This window comes from Gigantopelta aegis, chromosome 12, assembly GCF_016097555.1.
Source record: "Gigantopelta aegis isolate Gae_Host chromosome 12, Gae_host_genome, whole genome shotgun sequence".
Taxonomy (NCBI): domain Eukaryota; kingdom Metazoa; phylum Mollusca; class Gastropoda; order Neomphalida; family Peltospiridae; genus Gigantopelta; species Gigantopelta aegis.
In genome coordinates, this window is record NC_054710.1 from 24,041,859 (window position 1) to 24,062,498 (window position 20,640).

A 20,640-nucleotide genomic window follows, 5' to 3' on the forward strand; every position below is an offset into this window, starting at 1 on the left:
GCTTATGTGTTTGTGTGGGGGTTTTTTGTTTTGTTTTGTTGTGGGTTTGTTTTTTGTTGTTGTTGTTGTTGTTGTTGCTTTTTTCACTTTACTCGTGTATGGGAGGGGTTTGTTTTTATTTATTACAGCTTACTTTACCGAAGTAAAACAATATTGTTATATTTTATTTTGTATCCTTTCTTTGTTTCATCTTCTTTCACATATATGCACGCTTATATTAAATTAAAGTTTAAGAACGCTGTCCTAGGCATACATTTCAGCTATCTGGGTTGTCTGTCCAGGACAGAGTGTTAGTTGTTTGTTGGTTAGTGAACGATAAAATGGTGTAGTGGTCTTACACTTACCCATTAAATGATTAAATCTTTAAAACTCGCTCTGGGTGGGAGCCGGTATCGGGCTGCGAACCCAGTACCTGCCAGCCTTATGTCCGATGGCTTTACCACGACACCGATGTTCCATTAGTATTATTTTTACGTTACAATAGTCGTCAGTATGATCATCGTTATTATCGTCATCAGAGACGTGCATTATGATTTCAGTTTAATTATGCCCCTTATTTGTGTATGAAATATGCTCTCCTTTTCTGTGCAATGCATGCTTCAAAACGAAAGAAAGAAAGAAAAAAACCCGCCTCGCAGCATCAATTCTGGAACTTTTTTTGCCTAATCGAGAACAATCTGATTAAAATTAGCTCTACCAGTAGATCTAACAGCATTGCGTGGACTCCCTTGTCCAGGTGACATTGCATCTATAAGTAACAATTTAAATATCGACCAATTACACTTCACCTTTTATAGCGTTATTCGGGAGCATACACATTCTAAAAATATCGGGCGAGACTAGTTATGCAATAGGCGAACTTGTTGGTCTATTTCAACATTAAAAAGCAGAGTGAAAAGTGCAGTAATAAACTGTGGAATGTATACTAGTATAAACAGATTTTATGGCTATACCATCACGTTTTGAAAGGAATTTTATATACAGTTTTATATTGAAATTAGTTCCCGGCATACTTTGTAATTCACCCGAATCATTTCGTATACCCTCGGTATAATCCCGAATGTTTTCAAATTCTTTTCAAATCACTGGCATGATTATGCAAGTAAAGTTTTGAGCTCCAACGGGGTGCTGTTAGATCCACAGGTAGTGGAGCTAATTTTAATTACATTGAATCGGGAAGGAAGGAAATGTTTTATTTAACGATGCACCGAACACATCTTTTTACGGTTATATGGCGTCAGACATATGGTTACGGACCACACAGATATAGAGACAGGAAACGCTCTGTCGCCACTTCATGGGCTACACTGTGGTCTTCATACCACAGATAGGATAGTACATACCACAACCTTTGTTACACCAGTTGTGGACCACTGTCTGCAACGAGAAATAACCCAACGTGGCCACCGACGGGGATCGATCCTAAACCGACCACGCATCAAGCGAGCGCTTTTACCACTAACCGCCCTTAGACTACAGGCTACAACCCAATATAGCTGTTTGGCAGTAATGCTAATATGAATAGACGTTGTAATGCAGATTCGGGCACTTTTGTTTAATTTGGGCAAAAATCAGCCTGCCCCCCCCCCCCCCCCCCCCACACACACACACACACACACACACACACACAGATGGCAGCCTGTACGCCTATGAGGCTGGTAATGGAAAACAATATCGGGCATCCTCTGAAGACTATATGTCAGAATCACCAAATGTTTAACATCCAATAGCCGATGATTAATAAATCAATGTGCTCTAGTGGTGTCGTTAAACAAAACAAGTTTTATCACCCGTATTCAATAAAATGAAACGTGCAGTAGCTGACTAGGATTTCAACACGTCAGAAGTGTATTGGATTGTGGATTATCAGAGAACCTTTTTCTTTTAGTATTATTTTTAATTATTATTATTATTATTCAACGACCACCTATCTCGATCGTTCCAGCGCACCACTTCTGGTCTATCCAAGGTCGTGGTATGTGCTATCATGTCCGTGAGGAAGTGCGTAAAAAAAAAAAATCATCGCTACTAATGGTACAATGTAGCGGGTTTCCTCTTTAATACTTTGTCAAATTTACCAAATGTTTGACATCTAATAGCCGATTATTAATAAAACACTGTGCTGTAGTGGTGTCGTTAAACAAAACAAACTTTAGTTTGTCTCGAGTGACTGATTGATTTTCTGTACCTGTAGCTTAAATGGCTAAAATACCAGTGTAGTCTGTGTAGATTTTTTGAAACAGTAACTACTACCTTGATAGGGAAAAAATGTGTACATACTCAGTCTGATTGGCCTTTTGTGTTTTCACCGTAAAGTAGTCTAGTGAGATAGCGTATCGTTTCGAAAATTATTTAATGTGGTTGTTGTTTTGGAATCATAATTTACCGCTACTTCTGCTGCTTACTACTACTACTACTACTACTACTACTAACACTAACACTACCACTACTATCAGTACCGCTGCTGCGGCTGCTACTACTACTACTACTACTACTACTACTACTACTACTACTACCACTACCACTACCACTACCACTACTACTACTACTACTACTACTACTGTTACTATTGTTACTACTACTACTGCTACTACTAGTACTACTACTACTGTTAATGCTACTGTTACTACTACTACTACTACTACTACTACTACTAGTACTACTACTACTGTTAATGCTACTGTTACTACTATTACTACTACTACTACTACTACTACTACTACTACTAGTGTTACTATTGTTACTACTGTTACTGATACTACTACTACTGTTAATGCTACTGTTATTACTATTACTACTACTACTACTTATGTTATTACAACTACTACTACTACTACTACTACTACTACTACTACTGTTACTATTGTTACTACTACTACTACTACTACTTCTACCACTACTACTACTACTACTACTACTACTATTACTACTACAGTTTTATTGTGTTTTGTTATTTTCTTTTCTGCACCATCATCATCATCATAACCATCATTCATTGTTATTATTAGTATCATCACTATCATCATCATCATCATTATTATCATCATTACGTTCAGAAAACATGTGAAGGTTAAGGCTGGCAGCATCCAGCAAATACGAGTTCAAATGTACTCCTCAAAACCACAATTTCATTTTTTTTTATTTGCTCGCTAAAGCTCTCAACTATTTACGTAACAACACATTCATAGTGTCACACACACGTCAAGGGAGTGCGAACAAATGCACGTTCAAGATTACGCGAGCGTACCTCACATTACTCAAATATAATATCACCATTAGGACAGTCGCAAATAGACCCTACAGTGACGTCACATAATCTCAATATTTCCAATATGCAAAGAAATACATTAAACCCTGATAATACAAAAAAAAACTCGCACACAAAAAAACAAACATAATAAAAGCTATTTCTTGATTCAGTAGCAAGATTTAAATATAATGTTGTGGCTATCTAAGATAAAAAACACGTGTCTAGTTTGCTGATTTTGATAATATTACAGATCCCAATGGGAAATATCTGTTATATTTTTGGAGTAAATACTCACATCAAACGAGGAATTATTGTTTGGAAAATAGAACCTTTAAGACTTAAGCACATGTTGCTGGCCCATTAGGCAGAGTTCGAGTAAACGATTTCTTCAGACTGGATCAAGTTCAAATGTTGAAAATAAAGTAAACGCATGCAGGAGCATTCCGGCGTGCTGAAAACAAATACTCGTTATATACATGTATACGCTTGGAATGTGACCGCTGACATATTTCTGAAGGGTTAAAAAGGCACCAAAAAAAGTAAAAAAAAGTAGAAAAAAAGAACGAAAGAAAGGTTGACGGAGTGCAGAATATATTTATTTACGTACTTTTTTATTTATTTATTTATCTATATATCTATCTATCTATTTATTTACTTATTTACTTATTTATTTATTCATTTATTCATTCATTTATACTTTTCAGGACATTTAGTTCGCTGTCTTACATGACCAATACCTTATAACAAGCAGCTGGATACTATGTTTAGAAGTTTCAAAATAAGCTGCGTGGATACAACAATTATCTCCAGAATAATTTTTATTTTTTTTATTTATTTTTTTCTTCTAAAAATTCAATACTCGGATCTTCTCAATCACATTATAAATAGCCGCCAGTATTATTTTTTTTTTTTTTTTTTTTAAATCTAAAACTAGACATGCCTTTCGGTCTCCAGTCTTTGGTGCTGGTCCAGTTAAGCTAAACGCCGAATTTTTGGAGGATGTTTCAGACGATGCATTCATTACATTATGTGACATAAACCTACCAGGCGGGGAGCGAGGGGAGGGAGTGCAACTTCCCCCCTCTCCTCCCAGGGTTAGAGCAAATAATCAAAATCGGGCAAAAACGATTGAGATATTCGGGCAAAATAAGCAGGCCTGTAACCTTTTTACCATTTAGTTCTATCATTCTACCGCACAATGATTCATTTGCATCCCTGTATAGCTGTTTGGTGGTAATGCTAATATGAATAGTTTGGTCGTGCATGAACTTCTATCAAATAGTTGATTGATTAATATGAATAAATGTTGCTATCCAGATTCGGGCGTTTACGTTAAATTCTGACAAAAATCAGCCTCCTCCACCTCAAAAAAAATGGAAGCCCGTACGTCTACGTTATCTTGCAATGTGTTATTCGATGTTGACAATGAAGCGCTAACACAGTCGTTATGTGAGATTACCAGAGACTGATTAATCGACCTTCCTGGAAATTGTCAAAATCGAGAATGACAACTGCGTGTTGCACGTGCAAACTACGGAATGTGTTTCGGTGTGTTGATAAACAGACCTGAACGTTCTTTACTAGGATGTCTGTGGTCAAAACGTATGTTCAGTCTAATAGTTAATATTAACATTAATATTTCAGGTTCTCCTACTTTTTTGAAGAATATATATTTATAAAGTAAACTACACAGTAACAGTTTAACAAATTAATAATATTGATATAACGGTAGGGAAAAAGTATCACACTGTGAGCGCACATATGTACTTCAACAGTTTCAAATGGTCAAAAATTATTTAGTATTGATTTGTTACATATTTTCTTTTCAAAAACAAATATTGCAAAATACAATTAAATTGTTTTGTTTTTTTTAAATACTAGATGTATCTGATAGTCATGCCACAAACATCGTGTTAAAAAGACTCCTGAATTTGCAGCCATTGACATGTTTCAGTCGAGTAAACTATTTTAAAGACGAAAATTCCATACGGAATATTGTGTTTTTGTTTCCTTTACAATATCGGTATCGCTGTACTCATTTCATTTCAACTTATTTTTGTGCTTATATCCAATTAAGGTTCAATAACAATGTCCCGAGCACACAATTCAGCTATATGGGATGCCTGTCAAGAACAGTGGGTTAGTTGTGAGTTGTTAATTGGTTATTGTGAGAGAAGAGGGTGTAGTGGCCTTACACCTACCCACTGAGCCCTTAAGAAGTCACTTTGGGTTGGAGCCTGTACTGGGCTGCGAACCCTGAACGGATGTATTGATGCATGGGTGGATTGTTGGATGGTCTTTCAGATGGGTGGATGGATGCATGAATGGGTTGCTGGATGGAAGAATAGATGGAAGAACGGATGAATAGTTGTATAAACGAGCGGATGGATTTGTAGATGGATGGATGAAACGATGTGTAGATTGATAGAGGGAGGGACGAATGGGGAGAAATGAAGTGACGGAGGAATGGGTGGTGTAAGGATGTATCGATGCATCGGTCAAACCACTGTACACCTCATCTAGTGTATCGCAGTTACACCACAAACACAGAAATACAGTGCAAATACATCAAGCTATTTTAACATACACACGCATAAAAAAGAAAAAAATCTTATGTATAGATATTTTTGCTTTGTCCTCCAAAAAGTCTCTTCAAGTCACTTTAAATCTTGTTTTCCCCAACTGGAATTTCAGCACTGACCAAACAACTCCGTCCATTCATAAATGCACGAATATCTATAAATAACAAACAAAATATCTGCACAACACAATATGTCTACAACAACAAGCTTTATATTCGTTGTTCTCCGTGACCCGGCATATCAGCATTTTCGGCATTTCGCGGTGTTTGGTCAGTGCCCGCAAATGACCACAAGCAAACAAATTACACACTATTTAGTAAATATGCGCAGCCGAAATCTCTTTTCTTTAGGGATTTTTTCTCTGTCTGTTTTTAACCGAGACGAATATTGACAGAGAAAACGGATCAGTTTGTTTTGTTGTTGGTATAGAGTCGCGTGACATGGCGGCTGACGCGATAGTTCGGCGAATCTCGCGAGAAGTGGTCGGCTAATAGACGGCACTGTTTAGAAAAAAAGAAAGAAAAAAAACCCAGCTCATCGAAGTGGTTTCGTGTTGTGAGCCTGTAAACGCCAGATCGCTTTCCGTTAATATTAGGAGACGGATTTGCATGTAGTTTAATTAAAGAAATCGATTGTTGGAATTTGTCACCAAATACATCTCCATAGCCCCAATTATTCGCTTTTCATTATATCGACTATACACACGAAGAAGAAATAAACTGGAGAAGCCAAATTTATTCATTTATTATTATTATTATTCTCATTCTTCTTCTTATTAAATTTTATGTCATTTATATCAACAATATAACACGAAGAAGAAGAAGGGAAAAAATAGAGAAGCGAAATTTATCATTATTTTTAATAATATCTTTGGAGGTTTGCAGCCGTTGAAATGTTTATACTTTTTATTAACAGCTTCACGCTACCTATATTTGTATGTCAAATGCTCATCCGGAGTTATTATGATGTTATATGTCAGGCGCGGATCCAGGGCTTTGTAAGGGGGAGAGGGAGGACGGACATGGGTAGGCGTGTTTCAATAAGTCGTTAACACATTTGTGCCCGATTATTTTATTTTTTTTGTACAATAGAATATGTTTTCAATCAATCAATCAACAAGCCTTTATTGTTTTTATTATTATTGTTTGACATCGGCGCCTGTATCTAATGTGACGTAAATTCAAGGGGTGCACATTTTAAGGTTTGGAATGGTGGGCAGTATTTTTTTCAAAAAATCTGTATGATAACGTAGTGTTGAATGAATTTCGTAAAATAATGACGCTAAAAAATGTAACTAAGTCACCAAACACTGGTTTCTCTTTATTTATCCTTGAGAGAGCGCAATGATATATAATTCTTAATGCTATTTGATGTATAACAATAGTATTGTTATTGCTACGATAGAGAGAAAATCCGCGTCATTCATATAGTCTACTGTCACTGAAAAGAGATATTTTATATTAATTTTCCCATATACAGAAATAGATGTATCACAGCCTTCGATCTGCTATTCACGAGAACCTAAAATATACGTACGTGTTATATCACGGTGCTTGATGGGAGTTCTATATCGATGGGCTGCATTCTACAGCCACCTCAACATTTAGGACAACTGGTTTTGGAAATCTGTTTGGCTCCTGGTGCAAAGACTGGAATGCCATTATCCCTTATGTTTTATATGCTATAATTTGGTGAGCATTTTTCTGATTATATCCGACTACGGTTCAAGCACGTTGTACTGGACAATCACTTCAGCTATCTGGGCCGTGTGTCCAGGACAGTGGGTTAGTTGTTATTATTGGTTAGTAATTAGTTATTTGAAGTCACCTCCAGCCCTCCCCTTATTGATATTTCTTACACACCCGTTGGTGAGAAACATAAAGCATTATTTTTGATAACACATATTGGTTTACAAACGTACGTGTGTTAACAATATGAAAATATACGACTAGATGCTCGTAGGCGATGTCCAGGTCACCAGTACCATATATCCAATGAAAAACAACACGGTGGAAATCGATTGCACTGTGACGTATAGTTAACCTGACAAGCATGTGTCCGTGACGCGTAAGTTAGCTACAAGTGCAAGGACTGTAAATATCTTTTAGTTGAAAAAGAAATTAAAATTTGCTTCAAACCTTGTTTTGGGGGATATGTAAGAAATAGAATAATACATTCGTGTCCGTTATATACCATTTATCTCACAACTTGTTGTTTAAAAACGTATCAAACCCGCTTTCGCTCGTTAGATACATTTTATAACCACTCGTAGTGAGATCAATGGTATCCAACGGCCACTCATGTATTATCCTCTATATAATATGTTGTTTATGTCTGCGTGTGTGTGTGTGTGTGTGGGGGGGGGGGGGGGGGGGGTGCTATGTGTGGGGCGTATTTGCTCGCGATTGTTTCTTGTTATTTATTTTATTATTATTGGGACGGGGCGTAGATCAGTGGTACAGCGCTCGCCTGATGCGCTTTGGCTCGTTAGATACATTTTAAAACCTCTCGTTGTGACATAAATAGTATCTAACGGCCAATCATGTATTATTCTCTGTTGATATGTAGGGAAGGCAAGAGGTAACTCTATGTAATGCTTTGGTAATCGTCGACAACTAAATCGTCGCAAGCTACTGTGTCTCAAATACACATTTGTTCCTACTTCTGATGTCACAGAGCTATAGTTTGTATATTCTCGCGACCAGCCATGCCATTAAATTTACATGTTGTTAACTACCAGCAACGCTACACGAACAAACACACTTTGCTCTACATCAACACAAAGTAGTACAGCGCAAGTAAGTTCGTTTCGCGGCGGGTTTCTTCGTGTAGCATTGATTCTGGGTCGTTAAACTCGCTCTGTTTTCCCGACTTCCAAGCTAACTCTCGATGAAGCTGGACGCTGTCGCCTGTGCTCTCGACTTGCCCCCCCCCCCCCCCCCCCCACACACCTGGGGGGATAGATTGCTTGGTTTGGATCGCTGCTGGAGTTTCGCGTCGCGTACACTGGGTCACGGGCAACCGTGACATTGGTGTACGGCGACTCGGACTCGCAGAAGAGGAAGGGAAGAGGACGGAGGAAGAAGAAACGTGCGCCAGGAGCGGCTCAGGGGGGAACAAAACTGGCGGCTCAACCGCCAGCGGCGGTCCCTTCTGCGTCGCCGCCCCCGGCTCGGCCCAAGACGAAAGGACCAGCTCATCCGGACCCGCCGTCAACACCGAGGGATGCTCTCAACGCGCCGATGTGCGAGACGCCCGCAGACGGACCTCCATCTCCCTCTACGCCACCGCCTACACGTAACTGGCCACTGTCACCAGTCTTGCCAGTTCGGAAGGCGGCGGTCCGGGCAGGAGCCGTTGCGAAGAGGCAGGAGCCGTTGCGAAGAGGAAGGCCGTCGCTCAGCCGAGCGACCAGCCTGACAAGGCAAGGCCTCCACCTTCACAGGCACCGTCCCCCTCCGACTCGGAAGCCGTCTGGAAAGTTCAGATCGGGAAAATCAGGTCCGGCTTCCTGAAGTTCGTGCAGGGGGACACCTCGGATCCGGCATTACTGATGGGCGGACTAGTGGAACCAGAGCTGAAACAACTGCCTGATGGAAGCGCTTACGAGCTACACACCATCAAGTCTACAGCCGGCAAGACGGGGTTGGTACTAGCTCAGCGCCGAGAAGGAGTCTACCGACAAGCGGTCCTAGTTAGAGAGATGGATAGCCATACCATCCACAGGATCGTCAAGGCCCTTTTCGGCAACGACTACCGGAGTGTTATAACCATCCTCGCCGACCAGAGATGGAAGCACTTCATCCCCGCCTTTGCCGGTTCTCCGCTCATCAGTTCGCCGTAGGCCAACCTCCACACCCTAACGGCCTTAACGAGGCCACTCACGTGGGCATATAGATTGGACTTTAAACATTTAGACCGTCGTTCAAATTTTTTTGTCGAAATTACTTTTTTTTAAAAATATTATTAAATAGTCCGATCCTCTCTTCTTTCTCTTATTTATTTTTGGACTGTCTTTCTAAAATGCTCCAAATTATATAAATATTCGGCCGAGCAGTCAATTCTTTTCTTCTTTTTTTTTTGGTTTATAATTTTTTTTTTTTTTTCAATTATACTATTAACCTTTCTACTAATTGCTATTTTCAAAATTCTGCCCATTTTCAACACTACCCCCCCCCCCCCCCCCCCCCCCCACACACACACACACATCCCGAGTCAGGCCACCGATCTTATCGGAGGTCGGACTCGGGATGGGCGTGTTCGAAACCCTAGTGGTATATGGGCACGTTAAACTAGTTATCATCATCATCTGTTTTCCCCTCCTCTTATGATTCCATTGTTTTGTGGGTCTCTGATTATTACGTCTCTAGATTGTAGAGACGACCAAACTCAAAAAGTAAAAACAATGAAACTGGCGTTCCGGTTGCTGTCGTGGCACGCTCGGTCCAGGTCGCACTATTCCGTGGCGCACGTTACAACAGGATGCTAAACGGTGCTACTAAGAAACAGGCCTGTGCGCCTTTGTCGCGGAAACAATGACCGTGTTGTTAACCACTCGTCTGATTGTGTCTCGGCGGAAGTTGTCCCTTCATGGAAGGAATTTACCCTGCTAGTCACATCTGGACAAACACGAGATCGTGAATAGGTGTTGAATTTGGTTCTCCTGATGAAAGCTTCCTCATTTTTAGAAGAGACAGTGAAAAAAGAAGAATGTCATAACTCTGTTTGCAAATTAAAAATGATGAATGGAAGATTTCCGTAGTCGCAGGGCGAAGAATTCCAGATATTGTGTGCTCAATATTAAAAACCCGGAAATGATCAGATTCGTTTGCGATTGTCGCTAAATGTGTTCCAAAGCAAATCTAGTTGTGTTAAGGAGGGGAAACGGAAAGGAAATGAGGAAATGTGTGATTATAAAAACTCTCAAAAGTTTTGAAACGGTTCAGTAATAAAAAAAATTAAAGAAATATTATTATAATAATCTCAGAGTTTGTCAACAAATACACATAGAAACAACAATAGCAGACGCGTGTGTGTGTGTGTGTGTGTGTGCGTGTGTATGTGTGTGTGTGCGTGTGTGTGTGTGCGTGTGTGTGAAGGAGCGCACTACGTCGTCAGAAATTCAGAGTACCATGGAAATCGTCTACACAATGAAATGTACAAACTACTTTGGAATACCGTAGGTACCCGTCTTGACGCTGCATCCCCTTCCTAGAACACTCCTGTAACAGTTATTGAAGAATAATACAATTATTCATCTTTGATTAATAACATGATCGCAGGTACAAGTCCATGGACTGGGGATTTCGGGGATCAGATGAACTCTCCACTCCCGCTGATGCAGTGCAATATTAGGTTTTCATATAGGTGTCCAATAAAATGCACAAACAAGTGTCCGTTACATTCCTATTCGAACACCCCCCCTACCCCCCCCCCCCCCCCCCCCACCCCCCACCCTACTAGGTGTAAGGGCTCCCACTGTTGTAAGGGGGCAGGCTGATTGTTGCCTGAATTAAACGAAAATGTCCGAATTTCGATAACAACATTTGTTCATATTAGCATTGCTGCCGAATAGCTAAACAGGGTTGGGAACGAATCACTACGCATGTTTACACGGATTGCATCTAATAATGAATTATTCTCGTTCCAGCAAGTGCTCCACAACTGGTGTAACAAAGGCCGTGGTATGTACTATCATGTCTGTGGGACGATGCATATAAAATATCCCTTGCTACTAATCGAAAAGAGTAGCCCTTGACGTGGCGACAGCGGGTTTCCTCTCGTAATATTTGTGTGGTCCTTAACCATATGTCTGATGTGATATAACCGTAAATAAAATGTGTCGAGTGCGTCCTTAAATAAACCATTTCCTTCCTAATAATGAATGATGGAAATACAAAGTGAAAAGAATTAGGGATAGCTCATTGTACCGGAATATCTCTTTCGTTTTTACCGGCCTCGGTGGCGTCGTAGTTAGGCCATCGGTCTACAGGCTGGTAGGTACTGGGTTCGGATCCCAGTCGAGGCATGGGATTTTTAATCCAGATACCGACTCCAAACCCTGAGTGAGTGCTCCGCAAGGCTCATTGGGTAGGTGTAAACCACTTGCACCGACCAGTGACCCATAACTGGTTCAACAAAGGCCATGGTTTGTACTATCCTGCCTGTGGGAAGCGCAAATAAAATATCCCTTGCTGCTAATCGGAAGAGTAGCCCATGTAGTGACGACAGCGGGTTTCCTCTCAAAATCTGTGTGGTCCTTAACCATATGTCTGACGCCATATAACCGTAAATAAAATGTGTTGAGTGCGTCGTTAAATAAAACATTTCTTTCTTTCTTTCTTTCGTTTTTATCTGAATTAGACGATTCGTTCCAGAACTTCTGGTACACTTATTGTCATCATCAAACCCACACTCCTCCCAGCTCCAGACCACGCTACGTCCCTGCTATGGCCGGAAGGTAGTTTTTTGCCAGTTTCGCTATTTCATTCAGTATTCCGCGACCGACATATCAAAGACTTTGGCCCGAAGCTTTCTAGGGGTTTAACAAAGTGCTGGTATCAAAGAAATTCTGTCCCCAGTGATTCGATTACATCTTTGTCAGACATGTTCGCTCCACCCTGTACCCTAACTATAGGTACAACAAGTTATGCTTTGATTTCATTTCCTTTCGTTTCATCTGGCGCATTGAGATGATAAGATTGTTTTAGGTCGTTCCATCTACTTCATGACTTGCTTGTTTCCTGCTGTCTTTAAGGGAGGTGGTGGTGGTAGTGAGTGGGATAATCGTCATAAAACAGTTGTTGTTCTTAATCCTGTCATCACTAACATACATATTTTTCTTAATCCTGCCATCACTAACATACATATTTTTCTTAATTCTGCCATCACTAACATACATATTGTTCTCGAATAAGAAAAACATAGGTGATGTCAAATTTAGAAAAGCCCCCAGTATTCAAAGTAGTTTCCAAACGCTTAACGAAAATCACCTGGCTAAATTTAGGCCCGGCCTTGAAGTCAGCAAAGAACCTTCAGTCTTAAGACTGGTAATTGCTGGGCTCGCATCCCGGTACCGGTTCCCACATAGATAAAGCGAGGTTTAACAAATGTGGAGGTTTCAGACGATTACACTTACATTTAATTATTTCATTTCAACTTATCTTCGCGTTTATATCCAATTATGGTTCACGCAGGCTGTCCTGGGTACACATCTCAGCTATCTGGGCTATCTATCCAGGACAGTGAGTTAGTTGTTAGTGGTTAGTGACAGAAGAGGGTGTAGTGGTCTCAAACCTACTCATCGAGTCATTAAAGCTCGCCCTGAGAGGGACCGGTACCGGGCTGCGAACCCAGCACCTGCCAGCCATATGTCCGATGGATTAACCACGACGCCACTGAGGCCAGTTACACTTACAACATTCGACGTTAAGGAGGGCTATCACTCCCGCTCGCCTCGCTCCCCTGATACTAGGTCAAAGAGAGTACGTTTTAGCTCCCCTGAATTTGTATTGTATTTATATGGTTAAGTGTGTGTGCGTGTGTATGTGTGTGTGGGTGTGTGTGTGTATGTCTGTCTATATGTATGTGTGTGTGTGTGTGTGTGTGTGTGTGTGTGTGTGTGTGTTTGTATATACATTGTGTATATATATATATATATATATATATATATATATATATATATATATATATATGTGTGTGTGTGTGTGTGTGTGTTTGTGTGTGTATGTGTGTGTGTGTGTGACTGTCAGTGTATCTGGATGTGTGTGTGTGTGTGAGAGAGAGAGAGAGAGAGAGAGAGAGAGAGAGAGAGAGAGAGAGAGAGAGAGAGAGTGTGTGTGTTTGTGTGTGCGTGCGTTTCTGTCTGTGCACCTCTCTCTCTCTCTCTCTCTCTCTCTCTCTCTCTCTCTCTCTCTCTCTCTCTCTCTCTCTCTCTGTATGAGGGTGAGAGAGAGAGAGAGAGAGAGAGAGAGAGAGAGAGAGAGAGAGAGAGAGAGAGAGGGAAGTGAGAGACAGGCGAAAGAGAGAGAGAGACAGACAGACTGAAACAGAGAGAGACAGAGAGAGAGAGAGACGGGGTGGGGAGGGGGACATTGTGTGTATGTGTTTCTGTGTCTGTGCGTATCTGTCTGTGTATCTGTCTGTGTGTCTGGGGGTTTTTCGTGGGCTATGGAGAGTGTGCTTGAACCTTAATTGAATAGAAGTATGAAAATCATATATAAGATGTCCGCAAAGAATCAACACGTTCTAAAATATTTCAATTCTTACTTAGTTAACAATGTATTCGTGTAGGCAATTGATAAACCAAATATTGCATACTATGGTTAGAGTCACTGTGTGTTTCATAGCAACCACACACACGCGATAGAAATAACAACTGAAACGTGGGTGTTGCGTTTGCAGTGGAGTTCAGTATATAAGTGCTGACGCGATTCGCACTGTGTTGTGATCACGTGAACTAGTACATGGGGCAAACAGGTCAAACTGGGGGCGAACTCACTGGGGGCGAACAGACCTGGGGGCGAACTGGTACCCGTGTCCTTTTGTCTCGAGAAACAGAATTGTTTTATTGATTTGATTTAGCATACGATTGGCATGTTCTTGTTCTAACGGAATCGTCCTTGATTTTAATTGCGTGTATTTAAAGAGACCGTTTTGAGCTCTTTGCCATTGTAAGAACGTTTTCTCAGTAATAAAATGTTTAAATATCTAATATTAAGTATAGTTTTTTGTTTGTTTTTTTAGAATGTCGGTGTCTGTATGTTCAGTGTGTTTCTGGTAATCCTAATGTTTGTAAGTAGCCCAAACAGGATTTGGTCTTCCAGTAATTTCGTATGTTCGAAAAACATATTTAATAAAATGACGTCTGACTAAATACGAATACTAGAACGATCAAAAACGCATCTAATATATAGCCGCTGATGTTGTATTAAAGAAAGTACATACAATTTGCAAATTTAATCATTAAAATGTCCCCATTCGTTGGCAACGACAGTCTCTTTAATACGCTATTAACGTGTACAATGTGAAGTCTAGATGGTGTTCATTGAGTGCATTATTACATGATACGTATAGCAATAGAAGTACAACTATACAGATACTACATACGCAGGTAAGCAGCTGCGTACCACCTGAGATTACAGATATTTTTTTAATTAAAATATATGATGTAAATACGTGTATGTTCTATGCCAATAGTGTTTTATTCCACCGCCGAAAGGTCTGCGTACCACCTGAAAATCACAAGCCAGGCCCCTGCAGAACACCACTGAAAAAAGCCGTAGTCAGATTTGTAGTTGTAAAAAGGATTTGAGAAGAACATTTTAAATTATACAGAAGGGTTAAGGTTCTTGTATGTACATTAAAGTGTTTCTTACCGTACTAGTATTGGCACTGGGACAAACCTCAATTTAATTCCAAATATGTGTTTTTGTTTGTTTGTTTTGTTTTTTGTGTTTTGTTTTTTGTGTTTGTTTTGTTTTTGTTTTTGTTTGTTTTTGTTTGTTTTGTTTTTTGTTTATTTTTGGTGGGGAGGGGGTTCGTACGTACAAAATTATCGCGAATCGAAATCTATTTTGGACTACTTAAAAACATTAAGCAACAATCCATATTTATTTTTAATTGTTACATAATGTTATTAGTCCGAAAACTCTTACATTCTGTTTAGCTGTTTTGAAATTATACTATGTGTATTTAATGTTATTTTAAATTTGACATAAAGTTCTTTGTTACTCACACACAAGACACATCTCTGGCGGGGGCAGGGGAGAGGTGACGAATTAGTGCTAACGAACCTTATTTTGGCAATCAAGGTTTCTAGATTATGGTAGCCCCACTCCCATGGCTAGTGATGTTCACTGTTGGGCTAGTAAATAACTACTATCGCCATGCCCAACAGCCAGTGAAATAGTTTTGTCAAATGTTGCAGTTAAGTCTATTTTGTAAATATGAATATATGTCCCCCACCCCAACCCACAATGTTAGTTGTTTAAAGCTCTATCACCCTCTTTAGGTGACGTATCTGATTAGTATTATTATTTAGTAAAATTGTATTAACTTAAAAGTAAAGTAGGGCTAGTGAATGTTTAACCATGGCTAGTAAATGTTTTAAATCACTGATCCCATGGCTAGTGGATTTTATAAAAATTCTAGAAGCCCTGGGCAATTATGCATTTTCGAAACATAAATACGTATCTGCTATAAAAGTTAATTATAAAAACGAACCACATACCCAGCGAATAATAAAACAAATAATTTTATTGTCTACATACCTTTTTGTTCTCCCTTCAAAACAGTATATAACGATGTAAATTCCAGTATTTCGAAGAACCATTTTTCTTCAAAATGCACAAATGCATTTCAGAACTGCAGTCAGCAAATGTTCAGATATGTAATAAGTTCATAAAATTGTGTGAATCATTTAAAGCACCATGTTTACACCAAGCACCTGTCGATATGCTTCCATTCAATCTTCTCCACTCTTTTCTTTTGTTTCACTGACGTTTCGTGGAATTTTCAGAACCTCTGACAAACCTCTTCAACCGCAGAGTTACAAAAATAATATTTGCTTATATTTGGCTTTCCAATACTGCAATAGAGTTGTCTCCCATTGGAGGACTGGTTCAACATGTAATGTGTCTAAGGTTAATGCTGGTTCCTGGCCTATAGAGGTTTTATGTCACGTGATCACAAGGGGGCTTAAGACAAATATGATTTTCTAGCAGACGTCAACAAAAGCAAGTGGACAAAGTAGTTACAAGGATTAAAAGGATTAACGACGACGAATCAGTTAGAATTAAACAAATACACTTGTTTTGGGGGTATGGGGTTCTGTTCTGTTTTGGGATTGTGTGGGGTTTTTTTGTTATTTTATTATTATTATTATTTTTTTTATTTTTTTTTGCTAGTGTTATTATTAATAATAATAATATTATTATTATTGGTGTTGTTGTTGTTATTATTATTATTATTATTATTTTGTTTGGTTTCGTTTTGTTGTTTCGTTTTTGGGGGTTATGGGGTGGATTTAAAAAACAAAAAATTGAACATGTGGAAATACAAATTGTGGTTGTACATAGGCGACGGAGGGTCCAAATATTTGAGGGTGAGGGTGAGGGCATTTCTATATTAATTCGTTTGTCAGTTGGAATTGTGAGGGATATACCAACGTTTTTAGAAATGGGTGGGGGTGGGGGGGGGAGGGGGGCTTCCTTCCACCCACCCCGCTCACAACGCCTGTTATGAACGGTTATGTTTTGGATTAACTGTTCGTAACGTTTTGTTTCACGTATGTATTTTATACTTTATAAAGAACGGCACTTATTGTTCGGAAATATTTTCTGCTCTGTTTTTACTGTATGTTATTGTATTGTACAAATATATATTCCGTTTTGGAAAGATAAATAACACATTGACTTATTAGTCATCGGAAACACGCTACAATATTTGATTAGGAAACATTGGATATTTCTAATACAGGGCAGAGCATACCACGACCTCTGCATTGCCAGCTGTAAGGCACTGACAAAACAAACAATAAACACACAAACACAAAAACAACAACAACAAGAGAATGGGTCCAACAAAGAGGTTCGATCATATGATCGGCCTCGGTGGCGCAGTGGTTAAGTCATCGGACTACATGCTGGTAGGTATAGGGTTCGCAGCCCAGTACCGGCTCCAACCCAAAGCGAGTTCTTAAGGGCTCAATGGGTAGGTGTAAGACCACTACACCCTCTTCTCTCTCACTAACCACTAACCAACTAACAACTAACCCACTGTCCTGGGCAGACAGCCCAGATAGCTGAGGTGTGTGCCAAGAACAGCGTGCTTAAACCTTAATTGGATATAAGCACGGAAATAAATTGAAATGAATCGACCATATGACCCAATTACCTCAGGAGAATTGTTCTTGTTTCTGGTTTGTTTTTGTTTTTGTGTTGGGGGTTTTAGGGTTTTTTTAGGGTTTGTATTTTTGTTTTGTTTTTTGGTTTATTTGTTTTTGTTTTGTATTCATGCTGTGTAAGTTAGACCGGTGATTATATTTATGCTAACAATACAGTCACATCCATACCAATATATACAAATGTACTATTATAAGTGTAAAAAACATAACTAATATCACTTTATTTTTCTATGATAAACCTCATCCACTATTGTTTTGCACTTTCATTCATCTTGCTCATCTATCACCCTCTGCCTACCATTCTTATTATCAAAATATAAAAAAAGGTTTCCAATTTCTCCTTCGATTTCAATCTATGTTATATTATTTATACTAATAGCTATGCTATATTATTTATGTTTTCAGCTGCTGAGTTATAAAACTCAAGGCAAATAAAGAATTATAATAGCAAGAAGATGCCAATAGACTTTTCTCTCATGGACATACGTATACTGTCCACAATTGGTATTTCGGGGTTCTTCACAACCAATTACGACCATGGCACATATTTCGAAGCTATCTTAGCGTTACGAAATCATAAAACCATCGTAGGGTGTGACGTCACTACAGCACACGCCATAGTGACGTCATAGCTTACGATGATTTTACGATTTCGTAGGTTAAGATTGCTTTGAAAATATGGGTCCAGATGACTACCCTAAGTTTGGAAAAAGTACAATTTTCACATCTGTCAACATACATGTTACTAATGCAACAGCTTATGCATTCTGCGTGTTCTATCTTGGTAGACAAATCTTGCTAAATCTTTTTAATAACACAAACTGTCAAGTTTGGAGGGTTATTTTGTCGTGATGATTGTTCCTTCCTCAAACACTGTATTTTTGAAATAGTGGTATTTCTTTGATGTGCATGTTAAGGACTTCATAATCCAGGGGTCAGACAAATACACGTGTTTCAGCTAGGTCTAACAACTGAGCTACTCTCGGCCTACTAATTTCCAAACCTATTCGTAGCTACCCACCTTTCCTACTAAACCGACCGTTCCAAATTGCGCCTAAATTCCTTTATCAAAAATGTCTCTTTGGCTCAATCTTACGGGACATTCCAAATTCTATAGCACCTTACCACCCCCGCCTGCTACCGATCACGGTCGGGCTGCTGGTGCTCCCTTACACAACCCAGCACAGGCGGTCCTCCTTCCTACCCCCCCCCCCCCCCACCTTTCCTGTCCAGGGGCCCGTTCCACGAAGCGATCTTAGCGCTAAGATCGCCTTAAGTACATAATGCAGTTATGCACATAAGGTAATCGTAGCGCTAAGATGGCTTCGTGGAACGGGGCCCTGGACAGAGAAACCAGCTGAGGTCGGTGCCTGTGCCCAAGACAGGCGTGCGCTACAACAGCTTGGTCTGGATGTGCACGTTAAACAATCCCTCCTTCCTTCCATAAAACTTTAAAGGAGTTGAAGTACTCTGAATATCCATATTGTCTCTGCATATATAGCTTAGCACACACCCACCCAACTGACAGTAAATATCTTGAGGAGTATTATTTAAAAACCTTTTCTTGTTTAACATGACATATTCATTTGTACAAAACTTTACACAATATAAGAAGAAACGCAAAACCACATTGTCGTAACATTTGGAGAATTGATTTAATTATTGAATGGTGAGTCCGATAATTACCAAATGTTGCAGGATTGTTCACAATTCACTCTAGTCCATTGTGAGTAAGTGATAGGACACACCACCAAGGTCAAGGTCATCTGGAGTCAATACCGGGTGTGGCCTCCGCGTGTGTTGACAACTGCCTGGCACCGCCTGCCCATTGAAGCAACCAGAGTACGGATGACGTCCCGGGGGATGGTGGCCCACTCGGCCTGCAAGGCTGCTGCCAGCTCGGGCAGGGTCTGGGGCTGTGATTGTCGCTGTCGGAGGCGTCGGTCCAACTCGTCCCATAGATGCTCAATTGGGTTCAAATCCGGTGATATCGATGGCCAAGGAAGGACATTAATGTTGTTGTTCTGTAGGAAAGCCGTTGTGAGACGTGCTGTGTGAGGCCTGGCGTTGTCATGTTGGAACACTGCTTTGGCGTTGGCCATAACTGGAACGATGTGTGGCCGGAGGATCTGGTCAATGTAGCCCTATGCATTCAGGTTGCCCTGCACGTGGACCAGGTCAGTTCTGCCAGTGTGTGAGATGGCTGCCCACACCATGACACTACCCCCGCCGAATCTGTCCACTTCCTGCACGCAGTTTGCCGCATAACGTTCACCACGACGCCTATACACGCGACATCTTCCATCATGACGTCGGAGCAGAAATCGGGACTCGTCACTGAACCACACCTGTCTCCATCGCAGTTGAGGCCATTGTCGATGAATCTGGCACCACTGCAGTCGGAGTCGACGGTGTTGTGGTGTTAAGATGACACCTCGAACTGGACGTCTGGCACGAATTCCTACGTCACGTAGGCGGTTCCGTACGGTCTGGTCGGATATCCTGCGCAAACCTGGTATTGCTGCGGCTGTGGAGGTGGCAGTAGTCAATCGTTCCCGAAGGTGGCGTACCCGGATGTAGCGGTCCTGCCCGGGGGTAGTGACCCGTGGTCGACCGGATCTAGGGAGGTCACGTGTTGATCCATGTTGCTGGTAACGGTCCCACAGTCTGGAGATGGTGCTTGGGGACACATGGAATGCCCTGGCAACGGCCGTTCTGGATTCGCCTGCGTCTAGTCGGCCGATGGCATTGTTTCTCTGCGGTTCACTGAAACGTGGCATGTCCTGGATTGTCAACTGTCGGCCAGATACAGAGGCCAGGCAAGCGAACACCCTGCACTTTTATACTGTCGGTGTTCATGTTGCACGTGCAGACAACGCACGTGCAGTGGTGACATGGTTTGC